Raw genomic sequence first — 12,453 nt, forward strand, 5'->3', positions numbered from 1 at the left:
CCAGGCTAGTCCTGCAACATAATGATATTGCCATCACCCTTTTTTTTTTTTTTTTTTTTTTTTTTTTTTTTTTTTTAGGGCTTTGAAGTTGAGGCTCTAGATCTGGATCATTCATCAATATCTTGTGCGACCTGCCATATAGTTCATGCCACATCCATGTTTCCCTCCTCCCTCCCTCCCTTTCTTCCTTCTTTCTCTTCTTCCCTCCTTTCTTCCTTCCTTTCGTTCCTTTTGACCATGGCATTGAGCTCCCTGGCGTTTTCCATGCCCCAGCTGTTAGGTGGCCCCAACAAGGAAGCTGGCACCTTGCACCTCTGTGCCCTGTATTATCCAGCAAGAGGCAGAGGAGCAGAAAGAGTGTGAATGCAGTCCAGCCCCTTCCACTCACTAGCTAACCTCAGACAGGTTACCTAAATCTCGTTGGGCTTGGTACTCCTAAATGGACACACTGAGGCTTGTTGTAAGGATGAAATTTTTTAAATGTCTACACAGCCTTTCGTATATTGTTGGATTCATATTAGATGCTCAATAAATGGGAGGTATTACTATAACTACTACTACTATTACTAATTTTGTTTTACAAATGTAGCCATTAAGCCCAGATAATTTCAAATATATTCACTAAACTATCCCTTTAAAGGCAAAAGAACAGTAAGGTAGATATTCAGGATCAAGTCTTTTGTGGAAGACCGAGATGGGATCAATTACGGACTGCACGGCATGTCTGCTGTCAAAGGCTAGATCTAGCCCCTGCTCCAGGATCCGGTCCACCTGGCTTCTGGTACCTGTTCCACTTATATGTCAAGTCACCAGCTTCAGTGACTTCACATCCCTGGACCTCCATTTCCCCTCCTGTAAAATGGGAGGAATGGCACTGCCTAAAGCGCCAGGGCTACTGAGAAGTAAACAAGATAAAACTTGTAAAGCGCTTACTTAGCACAGTGCCCGACACCTGCTAAGGGCTCGAGAAGGACTTGCTGTGATGTTTTTCAAGTGTGTCCCATCTTATGCAAGAGATGGCTCTGGAAAAGTTGTGAAAGCAAATCTCTTTTTCCCACTAACTGACTTCATCACTTCACAAAGGCTTTCTTTTATTTTTGCCTCTGACCATCCTTGGAGGGCACTGACTCTGAACACCTCAGCACCAGGTTTACCATCTCCTCCCAGTTCCGCTGGCTCCTTGTTACACAGGGGAGAAGAAGAAAACTTAGGTGGCAAAAATAATGACTTATTTGCTAAATGTAGATTTGTTCTCTATCTATCTACCTACCTACCTACCTATGAAGGACTACCTAGAATTATTTCCTCTCCCCTTTCCATGGGTAAAATATATATAACTAATATGACAAACAATTTATATTTCTACTTGACTTTCAACTTCCATCTGAATTTTATTTTTTGAATTCTTGGGAAGAGGAGCAGAAACTTTTTTGAACATCTGATGAATACTATGGGCTGTCCCTTCAGAAAAAGGAACATGCTTACATACTCATGTCACTTTATAGATGGTTTAGCTGGGAGTTAAGAGTCCTCTGAAGCCCATGGAGATACCCTGTTGAGGACCCTGTCGAGGACAGAACCCAGCTTCCCTGTGGAAACAGCTCGTGTCCCAGTAGCAGCCGATGGCTGGCTAGGCATGTGTTCAAGGGCCCTCATCTCTGAACTCCCTAGCCTGGAATGCCAGGCCCCAACCACCTTTCCACCTCATCGGGCACCCACTGCTCTGGCCAGTCTGGCTGGCCTTGGTCCCTCCCCTTGGCTGTCACCTGGCCTTTGTCCCATTGCTTCCCCACCCACTTATCAACATCTAACCCATAGTTCGAGACTGTAATGACCTACTCTGAGTCATCAGAAGAGAGTTCACAGAAGATGGAGAGCTTGAGCAGAGAGAAGAGAGGCCTCGGTTTTGGAGGCAGAAAAACAACGAAAAGAACTGAAACGTGAGCTCCTGGTGTGGCTGAAGTCAGAGCTGGCGGGGAGAGTAGGACAGAGAGAGAATGATGCACCAGGCTTAATTTTTACCTGCTGCCTGAAGGGCGATTGAGGAAGCCAGCAGCAGCAAAACACCCTGGCCAGTGAATCAGAAATCCCTGGGTTCATATCCCAGCTTCGGCATTGACTTAAGTGTGTAATTTCAGACAAGTCACAGGTCAATCAACAATCCTGCCTCAATTTCCTTATGTTTAAAAGGAGGGGCAGAAATGCTGGCAGCGCTGTGGTGAAGTTGACACTCTCGAGCATTGCAAGGTCAGCCCAAATGTACAGTCTTTTTGGAAAATGCAAGTCGCACTATATGTTAGAAGCCACAAAGATGTTCATACCCCTTTTATCCCTCTTCTGAAAATCTAATCTAAAGCGGCATTCCAAAATATGGGAGAAGTAAGCATAAGGATGTTCGCCCCAACATTATCCATAATATAGAGAAGCTCCACGTGTTTACGAGTAGGGAGTGGTTAAGTGTGTGATGGAGTGTTCATGCAGCAGCATCCTATAAGCTATTGAAAGTGGTCGATGTAGAGAACATGTTCAAGGTTCAAGCCAGCAACTGGAAAAACTCCTCCTGCTCCCCGCCCCCACTCCCAACACATCCCTGAGGGACCTAGGTCAGTGACAGTGGCTCTTCATAGCACAAACTCAATCAGGGCCGCTAACCAGCAAGGCCAAACCAACTAATTATTGATCACCACTGATGCTACCACATCAGTACGCATCCCCTAGGAAGTCCATGATTTAGGGTTCAGATTCTGATTCAGTAGGCCTGACTCGGGGCCCAGGAATCTGCATTTTTTCCAAGAGATTCTAGCAGAGGATCCAAAAATCTATATTCTGAGAAACATTGGCACACGTCCATCATTGCACCCATAGGCCCGTCCAAGCCATTGCACCTTTTCTCTTCATCAGTGAAACGTAGTCTTTATCGAGGACTTTAAAATTGCCTTTGTCCTAGAACTCACTTCCTGGTGAGCCTGCTAAAAATGCCAGACAAATGGCTATTTAATCTCTGCTCTGAGATGCCCCAACTACAGCCTCAAACAAGGACCTGGTCTAATCTCAAACAAGGACCTGGTCTAATGCTTTATCTCTGTTATGATTAACAGGTCTTGCTTTCTGTCTCACTCTAGTTTTTCCCATTCCATTCAAAGTCCAAAAATGCTCCAAGCTACTTTATGCAGTTCCCGGGGATTAAAACTGACTTGCAGAGGTGGTCAGTGTGACCTGAGTTCAGGTCCCAGCTCTGAGCTGCCATTCTATAAAAGGGGGATAATAGTATACTGACTGGTAAGATTGTTGAGGATTAAAAGCAATAATGCATGCGAACCTCTTAGCATAAAGCTTGCGGCTATGATAATTATGATTATTTTCCTGTCCTTGGGGGTTAACAGTGAGTCTTTTCTTTGATGTGGTCCTTGTAGGAGGCCAAGGCCTTTGTTTTAATCTCCATTGTGGCTGTTCAGTTCTGCCTTGTTCCCCGTCCACCCTACAGGCCTGACCTTGAACTTATGGAAAACGCCAACTTCAATGAGAAGGTCCCTGCCACCCTCACAACATGGTGAAGGTCACTGTGCTGACTCGCCAGCCTGGCTGGTTTGTCTGGTCCTGGGAAAGGGATGTGGGTTGGCCTAGCCATACTCAGTACCCTGGCAACAGCACATCGACCAGCACTCGAGGCGAGGCCAGCCTCTGCTGGTGCACACTCCTTCCTCAGCTAGCGATGGGCCACCCAGCCCAGCTGCCACCCTTCTACTCACCAGTCCTCCTCACACAGCACACCTGCACGCACGCACACACACACACACACAGAGCCCTATCTCCATCTTCCCCAAGGAGATGTCAGATACCAATGAGGAGACAAGTGGGCACTCAGAGTATTCGTTATGCCCAAAGGCTCTCAACAGCCTGGTTGGGTAATGAGGCCCTCACACATTTGCAAGGACCCAGGAAGAACAGGCCAACTTTCACCAGGGGAACTTGGGTCAAGGCCGGAGTTTGCAGTTAGTATAGGCTAGACCCACGAGGTCCCAGCTTGCAAGTGTCATTTAATATTAGGCGAGTTAATTATTTTTATAGATTGAAGTTCTTGTTGTTTTTTTTGTTTTTTGGGTTTTTTTTTAAGTTTTCTGTGTATAAATGTCCCCTTAATTAAAAAATTACTTCTAGAAGCACAGAGTTAAATCCTCCCCTCACTGTGCAGGTGAGTCTAGGTGACTGTGCTGGGGAAGAGGGACAGCACTGGGAGCACTGGGCAAGGAGTCAGGCAGCTCATCTCCTATGGAAGCAGCTCTATTACCACTACCAGTGTGACCGTAGGCAAGTCACGTCCCAGCCTTCAACCCCATTTTCTCACTTTATATGGGAGCTGTAATCTCTGCCCTCCCACTCCGTCAGGATGGGGATCCAGTGAGGAAAGAGGATGCTGGAGATGATGGTGCAGTTTCTCCAAGGAAGGGTCTGAGGGATGGTGACTTGGCCTCACCCACCTGACTTCATGGTAGGTGAAGTCTTTCTCCTACTAAAAGTTTATTGTCTCTCTCCTACAAGAAGGTCAACAAGAAGGAAGGAAGGGCAGAAAGGAGGGAGCAAGTAAGGGAGGAAATGATGGGAGGAAGGAGAGAAGGGAGAAGGGAACTGCCTCCCCCTTTCTGGCCACTTGGCCAGGTCCTGGCTGAGCTTTCTCCCCCTTCCTCTAGGCTCCCAGCCTGCTCCCACCCACCCAGAGCTCAGCCAGGCCTAGCCAAAGCTCTTGGCACCCTCCCTTCTCCTGCCGTGGGTGCCTGACTGCATCGCTCAATATAATCTGGGAGGAGGGTGAGGCTCTGGCAGCCCTGGGGCCCTCAGGCTGTGAGCAGAGAGGCCTGGGACCCTGCTCACTTGCCCTGTCTATTGTGCAGCCAGCTGGGCTCCAAGCCCTGCCCCACGCCCCAGCCAGGCAGGGTACTTTCCCCCCACTTCCCCCACAGAGAACAATCCATGCACCCTGTGCTTAGCCAGCACCTCCCTCTGAGGTCAGGACAAGCTCCGGCTGGTCTCCCAGCACACCTGAGAAGTGGGAGGCGGGCCTGAGTGTCAGGGCCTCCCCTCTGGGCCTCACCCTCGCCCTCCAGCTCCCACAGTACAGGCAACTAGAAGCCAGTTGGTCACAGGAGTCCGCTTCTCTGGATCACCTCTTGAAGAAATGGAGGCATTTGGTCCAGGAGTTTGGCAAACTGCCAGTGGGTTCCAGGTGACTGGGTCTGATCCCCTGAAACACAGTGGCAGTGATGTGTGTAGCATTGGCCACTAACAGATTTAGGGAACCTTTGCCACCATATAAAGGGCTGTTAATGCCTCGCTTAGATTCAGTTTGTGGCCCCTCTGTTCCCCATGCTAGACAGCGATGAGTTATTTCAAATCGTCATTTTAATACATTTCAGTAAAATCTGATCTGTCGATCAAAGAGACAGAGCCACGTGGCCACAGTACAAACAGAAGACTTCAGAACAGTGAGTCTGGGAACTAGAGGACCACAAAGGAAGAGGCGGGCGTGCCCCTGAAGTGCCCCCTACCTCTCCTTGCTCCAGAGGCTGAGTTTTCTCTCAGCTCTTCTCAAAATTTAATTAAACATTTGTCGAGCGCCTAAGAAGTGCAAAGTGGGATATCAGGTGAAACCTGTGTTTAAATGTAATATGGACTATTCACATCAGTGAGACAGAGGCGGGGTGGGGGGGTGGGGGTGGGGAGAGATGCTCTGAGACTGACTAACCACCATGACGCTACAGATGTTAGCCTGTCTAACGTCGTGAGGTTAGAAGCGAACTTCTCTCCTCTGTTTCACAGATTTTCTCTAATATAGAATAATTTCATATACTTATTTTTCAAAGATATTTCACCTATATTAATATTCTCTTTAAAATTATATATCCACATATATAAATTTGTGAGACTATTAATCTCATTAGAGTTTTTCATCCTTAATTTCAAAGGTCTCCATTCTGCCACTCGCTTTTTAATCTGGGTCACAGTTTCCTCATCCGCAAGGTGGGAATAAATTCCCTTCTCGGTGTTCTCTCGGGCTGTCATGCAGGCCAATTAGGATAACGAGTTGAGAATGCCACGAAGGCACTGCACGCATAGGTCAGGCCCTCAGACCTGGTGCACTGGGCGAACAGGGCTGTTGGGGTGGAAACCCCCAGTGAAATCAACCTTGACTTGGTCTTGTGCTCCTTCTGTCCTAGGTAGAAACTGCTTTCTCTGGACATGCCTCAGTTTCCACGCTGGTGTGGCGGTGGATGCCGTGGGGCTGGTCATGGCCCTGGGAATGCCTCAGTCCTTACAAGGTGATTTGTCCAAAAGGTCAGCAGGGCTGACAACAGAAGCAAAGGCTTCTCAAAGCCATCTTAAGTGCATTACGGCCAGGATTCTCTTCTTGCTGGTTTAGTGGCACCTGCAAATTCTTAGAGAATGAAGGCCAACCTGACTGCATAGCATCAGACCTGGCAGGGCTCTTGGTCATTTACAGAGGGCTGGGACTCCCTGCTTACAGAGGACAAAGCTGAGGATCTGGTAGGGCATAGGACATCTCCAAGGACACAGTCCACCAGTGGTAGAGCAAGACTAGATCCATTCTTCCTGTCTCCAAGATCTGGGGTTCTTTCAACAAACCTTTGTTTCCCACCTATTTGCCGGGGGCCTACTGTGTGTATCAGATACACGCAGTGAAAAAGACATACTAGGTCCTTGTCCACAAACAGCCTCTATTCTAGTGGGAGAGACAGTCAAAAAAATCATTCAACATAAGCATACAGTTAAATAAAAGTATGCGAGTTGCACGAGAGTTTTGATTAAGGGTCTGGAGTAAGTAATGGTTGAGGGGGCAGAGAGGTTCCTAGTTTATCTGTGGTGGTCAAGGAAGGCTTCTCTGAGGAAGTAACATTTCTGCAAAACCTGAAGTAGGGGGAGAGCATGCCAGGCCAAGGAATCCACTCATGAAAAGTTCCACAATAGGAAATAGAAGGAACCCTGAGTGTCTGCCTGTGACTGGAGGGTGGGGACATGTCGGAGGCCGGGGTGAATGTGCAGAGAGAAGTAGGAATTTTGCTGTGCCTCATAGGCCATGGTAAACACTTTGGATTGCATTTTAAGTGCCCTGCAACACAACTAAATGCATGTGTTAAGAAGATTCCTTGGGCAGCCATGTGACTGGGCTGAGGAGCAGGTCAGGAATGGGAGCAGGGGGACCCATTGGGAGGTCCCTGCAGAAGTCAAGGTGAAAGGGGGTGGTGGCTCAGCCTAGGGCAGCGGTGGAGGAGGTGGCAGGAAGAGGGCGGATTGGAGATCTATTTTAGAGATAGTCTAGCAGATGGATGGATTGGCTGGGAAAGGAGAGGGAGGCAGCAAGGGTGACTCTGAGTTTCCGGCTTGAGTAACACTCAAACCCAGTTTGCGTTCTCTAGGGAAGACTTGTTCTAGTGCTTTACCAAATTCCAACCTCATCTCTGCCTCCTCCTGGCTAATAATAGCCTCTTGGTTCAGCGGCAGTCATTATCCTGCCTGTTCAGCAGGTGGAGAAACTGAGGCACACATTGTCAAAGTAAATTGCTCCTTAGAGAACCAATTTTAGGAACTAGACAAACCCCGGGGACAATTTTTGGGCACTAGAGTCCTAAAGACCCAAGTGTTATGTCCACTTTTATGATTTATCAAGCCTTGTGTCCTTGAACAAATGATAAGACCCCTCTGAGCCCATTTCCTCAGAAAACAGATAAATAAGAGAATCTACCTCATGGGATGGTTGCAAGGATTAAGTGAGGGGTGGACCCTCAATAGCTATTGGTTATTACTATTTCTAGACTGTACGGATCATCTCTGCATCCACCTCCTGATATAGGTATGTACATTCGGGATGTATGTATGCGCTCGTACAGAGTCATCCGTGTGCCTACATCACAGCTGATGCCCAGGTGCCACTAAGGTTTCAGGTGAAGACAGTAGCAGATTTGCTCGCTGTGTTTCTGTTGAGCTTCTGAGCCAGGCCTGGTGGTTGGAGTGGGAGCTTTCATCCTTCCTGGAACAGGAGTGAGTTGTGGGTTTGGAGGCAGATGTGAAAAGCGAGGAGTCTGTAAGCCAGCTTGTTTCCCAGTGCTCTGAGTGACCTGACCCAGGAATGGCGGTGGGGCAGGAAGGAGCGGGGAGAGGAGGGTGAGTAAGAGGGAGTAGGCCAAAGAGGGCCCAGGAAGGGACCACATTCCAAAAGGAAATGCACAATAACAGATCTAGAGTCTGGCCTGCCCAAAGCCCCTTCTGCTTTGGAAGCCTCTCTCAGTCCCTTGTCTTCACTCCACCCCTCTGAGATTCCTTTATGGTCCTTTTCCCAGGAGGAAGCTGGCCTGGGGTAAGGGGGCGGCTGAGAACAGGAAGATGAAGCTGGAGGGTTGCTGGGGCAGTGTTCCCCATTTATTGCCCAGAGACTTTCTGAAGGGTGTGTCCCAACAGGGCACACACACACAGTGATTAAGGGGGAGGGAGGAATGACATTCACTGTCCACTGCGGGACCCAGCAGTGGGCTGGACAGTGGCCAGCTCTCCCCAGGCTCTTGGCTGCAATATCATCAGCCCTGGCACCAACCACTGGCCTACTCAGACACTCCTTCAGATCCAGGGGTTGGAGCCCCACTAGGAGGGGCCGCCTGGGGGCAGGCTGGGCTAGGCAGTGTAACTCTTCCCAACCCCTCCCTACAGCCTCCCTCCTCCACCATCCCCTCTGCCCACATCCAGCTCCAGCTGGGTTTGAAAGAGGTGTTCCAATCCTCCCTCCCTCTTAAGAACGCCTTGCCCTGCATTCTCTCCTTTCAGCCAGAAGCCGCATTAATAAACTGGTTCCACCCTGTAGACCCCAGCCTGATGCTTTATCCATTGGGACAACCCTCTAAATCAGACCAGCTGCCCCCCACCCCCCGCCAGCCTTTACTCCCTGCACCTGACATGCCCTCCTGCTCACAGCAGCACAAACACCCAGGTCTGTCTAGCCCACCTCCTGGAGCTGTCTCCAGATGAGCCTTTGTCTTCATTATTGCTCTTGGCTCCTTGTCTGCTCTGCAAAATGAGCACCCTGTTCCTTAATGGACCCTGCACAATGCTATATGTACCCTGCCCCACGCTGATCAACCCACTGTGCTTTATCTCCCCACTGACTCCAAGGGAGGCACCCCACTGCACCTACCCCACCCACCTCCACCCACACCATTGAGGCAAACCCCCATGGTGTACAACTAATACTTCTGGATTGATACTGACTCCATCCAGGTCATATGTTGGCACCTTTACCTGCCTGGTCTGGGAGTGGAGTGTGAAGTTACGCTTGATTGGATATTTAATTAGTGACTTTGTGAACAAAGAGATTCGACTTTTCATTCTTTGGCTTGGGTGTTCCGGGAGTATGTGGCTTGATAAAAAGCTATGGAGTCATCCAATCTTGGAAACTGTCCACCTGTTCTGATTAAGCGCCTCCCCTTCTAACCTTCAGTGCCTGATTCCCTGACTTAGCACCTCCCCTTCTCCATCCTCCCTGGCTCAGAACCTCTCTATCCCCTCATGCTGACGTCCATGGCCCTCCCACCATAGTAAGGAGGGGCTGATGAATTTATTCTGGCCTCTGTGGAAACTCCCACTCCCACTTACCCCCTCAATTTTGCCTGCCTGGTGCAGGTACTGTGCAGGGCATGCCCCACGAAGGAATGAATCACTAACACTGAGATTTCAGGCAGGGGGCACCTGTTAGAGGAGACATTTTAGCCTGAACCATCATCCTGGGGTTCCGCAAATCAGAGTCCTGTCCTTGACCTTCAGGGACTGATGGACCTTTGAGACTTACCACTGGCTGTGGGGTGCCTTAAGCCTCGGGGCCTGCCCCTGGACGAGTGGCAGAGGCTGCAGAGTGCCAAGCCCCTCATTGGCCTCATTTGATTTGTGCTGATTCTCTGTGGTGCAAGGGACAGCTGGTCACCAGAGAAGAAGGGCTCCCCCTGGGTCCTCCCTCGTTTCTGCGAAGGTCAGTTCCAGGAGAGAGAGAACTGGCAGCAACTGGAGCCCCCCTCTGGCAGTTTTCCAAAAGGCCATGGTGTGGGGCTTTAAGGAACAGCTTGGGAGAGGGTGCTCTGGCCACAGCTCTCTGTGACTGGCCGTTGGCCCACCCCAGATGTGGACTGTTGGATCTCTGGCTGGCATTTCTGAGTCAGTCTTAGAACCAAGACAAAGCAAAGGAGAGCCTGTATGATTTGTGGGTTTGCTGTGAGAGGAGTGTCAGTGGGGGTCCCCACCTCAAGCCTCAAGAGTCCATCTGGGCCAAGTCTTGCCGGGCAACCCGGCTGGAGAGGGCTGGGGTCTGGTGCTTACGTCCTGCATGTCCCTCTCTTTCACTTGCCACCTGAATGCTTCTTGTACAGTGTTTGATTTGGTTAAGTTACACTCACGACCCTTTAAGGAGAAAACATAATTCTAGTAATTTTATTGGGCTCAGGTTTCAGGGAAATGGAAATAAAATTGCCTCTAAAAATAAAAGACACACAGAATTGAATGAAACAATAATAATAAGCCGCTCTGATTTGAGAAAAATGGTAAGGCATTTTGTGAAATACAGAAAAAGTAAATAAACGAAGAGACCCAGGAGAAAAGGGGCGGTCGGGGGGAGGGCAGGAATCCTTCACTACCCTTGCTTTCATTTCAGCTTTACTTTTAGAAAGAGCTTAATTTGCGTGTCATAATGAGGCAAAATTGGTCCTTGTCCCGCGCTCAACAGTACAGGTGGACGAAAGGGGCTGTGTGCCAAATACTTCTGGTTGGAGGGAGGGGTGGGAGTGCTTTCTCAAAACCACTCCTGGAATGGCTTAACTCGCCCAGCACAAATCAATGACAACCTCTCGCCGGCTGCGGCAGGCTCCCCTGAGCAGCGCTGCCGCGTGGAGCCCCAGCCTGGGTTCTGGCGGCGCTCAGGACACCGCCCGGGCACGAGCGCGGCGTCTCCGGGGCGGCCAGGTGGGTCTGCGTCGGCATCGGCCGCGAGCCGGGTGCGATCTGGGCTCGGGGGAACCAGGCAGCCCAGCCGCGGGGCGAGGGCGGGGAGGAAGTCCTTAGGGGCGTCGGGGAAAGCTGTGGGCATTCTCGTTCCGCGCAGCCAGGACCCTCTGGCTCCGGGCAGCGGCTCCGACTGGCGCTCGCTGGTCGTGAGTGGCGGCGTCTGCAAGAAATTTCAAACCAGTGCCTGAGCTGGAGCCCGGCGTGCTGGGGACCCGGGGCTGGAGCCCCCGAGCTGACAGAGAAGCGCACGGCCGCGTACCTCCCAGCGAAATGCGAGAAAGAATGTGGAACTCTGCATGCAACTCTCCCGCTTTCTCATTGCCTGTGTTCCCCTCGCGGGCAGGCTTGGGGCGGAGGAGAGGGACGGCGAGGAAAAGTGGCGGGGCTCCGGAACGCAGGTGGGTATACATTGTTAGTTTAAATTTCTAAAGCTTGGTTCCTCTAGCGTCAGATGTGCGAAACTTGTGGGGAGGGAGTGGGGGACGGGGGACAAAAGCCATGGCAACCGATGGCACAAGCAGAAGTCCAGACAGGGGCAGAAATTAACAGAGGGATCGGCGGAAGTCTCTCTCCGCGAACCGAAGGGAGTCGGGTCTCAGTCCGCGGGCGCGAATCGCGGGCGGAGCTGAGTGGGTGAGGGACCCCTCGCTGTGCTCCAAACCGGGCATTGGTGGGCGGGGACAACTCCCTCCAGGCGGTCCAGTCAAGCTGGGGTCTCGGGGCTCTCAGGGTGGCCTTGGGGGCAAAGGGATGGGGCAGGGACAGGTTCCGTGCGCCCCCACCGCCGCGTCACCCTCCCGAGCGCCTGGTTCCCTGCAGGCGGGTTTAGCCGCTGCGGGGCTGGCCTGGGAAGGACTCAGGAAAGAGCTCGAACTCCCTCACACCCCCCTGCTGGGGCAGTTGTCTCCACGCCGTGCTGAGGGCTCCAGGAGGTGTGTGGGGAGGTTGAGGGGGGGCGTCCGGTTCGGTCGTTCCAGTCTCTGGCTCCCATTGTATCGGCTGGGGGCCGGTGGGCGGGGAACCGCTGCCGTCTTTCGCTTAACCCCTGGTACTGGACTCTGCGCTGGAGGCAGCCCCTTTCCCACAATTCATTGGCTGACTGGTGGCATACCCCTTCCAAGCCTTACTAAATGCAGAATTTTGAAAATATAAAAGAGGTGGTTGAAACAATCGGGCAGTTTTCTCCAGGTTCTATAGACGATTTCGTGGAAGGGAGGGGAAACGAGGGCAAAGGCTCTGCCAGGTTCAAGTTTCAGCTCCATTCCTTCACCCAGTTAAGTCTTCAGGGGATTAGAGGGGTTCAGGAACCTCCTTTGACTAGATCTCCAGGAAAGGAAAGTAGCCTGGGTGCCACCCTCTCGCCTTAAGGCCCACCCTGGGCTGAAAAAGAAAAGAAACTTACCC

At 51.0% G+C, this 12,453-nt stretch overlaps 1 protein-coding gene across 4 annotated transcripts in view; it reads left to right on the plus strand.

Moving 5' to 3' along the window:
- The window catches only part of ZBTB7C (zinc finger and BTB domain containing 7C), a 320,272-nt gene that overhangs the window by 217,316 nt on the left and 90,503 nt on the right, over positions 1-12,453 (plus strand). The window contains exon 1 of one of the 4 annotated variants that reach the window (XM_039842100.1): positions 10,494-11,007. The exons of the other annotated variants lie outside the window; for them this stretch is intronic. The gene's annotated coding sequence lies outside the window, so the exon portion shown is untranslated. Of the gene's footprint in view, positions 1-10,493; positions 11,008-12,453 lie in introns of those variants that run through there. 4 annotated transcript variants of the gene reach the window in all.

This window comes from Pteropus medius, unplaced genomic scaffold, assembly GCF_902729225.1.
Source record: "Pteropus medius unplaced genomic scaffold, Ma_sr-lr_union100, whole genome shotgun sequence".
Taxonomy (NCBI): domain Eukaryota; kingdom Metazoa; phylum Chordata; class Mammalia; order Chiroptera; family Pteropodidae; genus Pteropus; species Pteropus medius.